Genomic DNA, 2,817 nt, shown 5'->3' with positions numbered 1-2,817 from the left:
AATCAAACTTCAACAACGCCGCACACGAATCGAGTTCTACAACCTCGCACCACAACAATTCCACAAATCGAACAAAATTGAGCAATTACCAAGAACCGTGAAGCCTCATGCAACCGATCTGCAACAGAAAGTGAAGGAAGAGGTGGAAAGAGTAAACAAGTAGACGTTACCTTAAGCCTCTCGTCGGAGACGAACAACCGTCGCACCGGAAGTTCTCAGAGGTGCGTATTTCACAACTTAATGTATGACCTAAGGTTTTGCTGAGCTTGTTCAAGGTGAAAACCTCTTCTGATTCGATGATTAGTGTGCGTCGTGATTGCTCCGTGGCATGAGAACCGCCGTTTTGCCTCGCCGTAACCGGTGGCTAGGATGGCGTACTTTCGTTTTCTTTCATTCTTTTTCTTCTGGTGACGCCGATGATTAGTGAGAGGGAAGAATTGACCATGTTACTCATCAGGTTTGGGCCTTAAGTTCATTTTAGGCCCAAGTTGTTCCAGTTACTACACCATATACTCCCCCACATACTCCGTTGGCATGCGCACCTCCCCCTGCGAATGGGCCTGGTTCTTCCCAATCCAGGCCCGATTTTGTCTGTTGGATCCATTTATCTTGTTTTTTCTGTTAATTACCCCTTCTAGTTAATTAAAATATGGTTTAATAATTAGGATAAGTTTAGATAATAATTAGGATAGTTTAGATTAATTTTTGAATATTAACTAGAATCTTAATGTGATTTAGAATTGTGTTAGAATTGGTTGATTAATTGTGTAGAAGTTTATTTGGTAATGTTTTAGAATTTCTTTGTAATTGTTTAGGATTTATTTCAATAATTAGAATTTGTGTGATTTGTTGGATTTTCATTGGTTGATAATTGTGGAGATTTTATTTTGTTAATATTTTAAAATTGATAGTTGGATTTAACTTTCTTATATTTTCTACTTTCCTCTAACATCTAACAATTAACTCTAACATTTAATTTCCGCTCCTAACATTTAATTTTTGCCATTTACCTTATACAATTTTATTTTTGCTACATCATTGTACATTCTTCATTCATCTCATCTAAAAAATGACTAAAAATGGATAAGACTTTAAAAAATAAAAAAGATAATTCGCAAACATGTAATGGACATTGGAATGGACTTTGAGATTGTTGTTAGGACCCTCGCAAAAGACCTTGGACAAATATTCAACCCGAATATGGAAGGAGCATTCAAGATCTAAGACAAATCGTAATCTTTTATGTGCTTTCTAGTTTATGACACAATTGCACACACATGTCTTTCTCTTGGGCTACCTGACAATGAGACCTTTTATTTCCTTCACTCCCTTGTACTTTACATGTACCCCCCCCCCCCTTCCGATGTACGCATTTACTTGCTTTCTTTTATCGCTTTATAGTTACTCCTTAGTCATTAGGAACGTTCACTCATTCAAAATCGATAATCAAACCCTTGATCCAACGTCAAGCGGTCTCGTTTTCAAGTCAAATTCAATAAGCAAACCCTTGATCCAACGTCAAGCGGTCTTTTTTCCAAATCAAATCCAAAAACACAATAAATGGCGATTAGGATCGTACGTCACGAGCCTTAAGCGATAAAGAAGGGATGAGACTGGAGCTTTCGTACACTCATTCTGAATGCTTCGAACACAAGACGTTTGACTTGGTAGTTTGAGGTATTCACCGTTATCAATAGTCTTTAGTGCAATCCGAAATCAATAACATTTTCTCAAAACATAAAAACAACTCAACTCATTCAAACCTTTTGTTTGAGCCTTAGGGCGACACATTCGAAAATCCTTCTTCAAGGTACTAAAATCAACAAAATAAACCAAACAATTTCAAACCCACGAACTACGAAGGCTCTGATTTCTCACTTCAATAAGTGGGCATACGTAGGCACGAGGATCCATTCCTTGGCGAGCACACTAATTTAAAATCCACCTTCACTCCGCAAACCTTTGGCAAGCAAGCATTCGATGAAAAACACACGCGTAAGCACAAACATCCTAGATGGTTCCCATGGAGTACCATGGATGTGAGGGGTGCTAATACCTTCCCCTTGCATAACCGACTTCCGAACCTGTTCGTGCTTGCGACGACCATTATTTGGGGTTTTCTCGATATTTTCTCATTCCTTTGGAATAAATAAAAACCGATGGCGACTCTGTATTTTTCGCGTAGCGACAGTAGGCAACAAAACCTCTTGACCATTCTCTAACATAGTAGCATTATACTGATATGGAACAGCTCTATCGGATGCATACGGGACGGAGCCCGCTAACCGTATTACCAACAACGATTCCGATCTGTTAATGTTGTTGATGTTGCTACTATCAAATTGAATCACTACCCGCTCATGGGTGTTAAACACTAATATTATCACATTGACATCATCTATATCTCTCGTTTGTTGAATCTGGATTACATTCTCATCCATCAACTTCTGGATATCTCTCTTGACAATTGAACACCCATGGGGGTTTACACTGCAAATTGCACAACCATCATGGTCATGCTCACAATCACTAATAGTACACAGGGTCTTATGCATCTCTACCAAGGGCTGACGAATACGCCGCACATTGGACACTCAAAAACTTCCTGGATAACCATCTACCATATTAATAGAGGAATTACCATGAGCAGGCAATGGGTTTTATTTCACATTCGGCGTGCGGTCCTCAAAGGGCACCATCCCAATTTTTACTAGCTTCTGGACCTCATACTTCAAAGGGTAGCAATTCTCAATATCATGGCCAGGAGCTCCTTGATGAAAGGCACAATGGAGTTCGGGATTATACCACCATGGAAGT

Source organism: Lathyrus oleraceus, chromosome 5 (assembly GCF_024323335.1).
Source record: "Lathyrus oleraceus cultivar Zhongwan6 chromosome 5, CAAS_Psat_ZW6_1.0, whole genome shotgun sequence".
In the NCBI taxonomy this organism is placed as follows: Eukaryota; Viridiplantae; Streptophyta; class Magnoliopsida; order Fabales; family Fabaceae; genus Lathyrus; species Lathyrus oleraceus.
The sequence above is the reverse complement of the archived record's forward strand: the minus strand, read 5'-3'. Positions refer to the sequence as shown.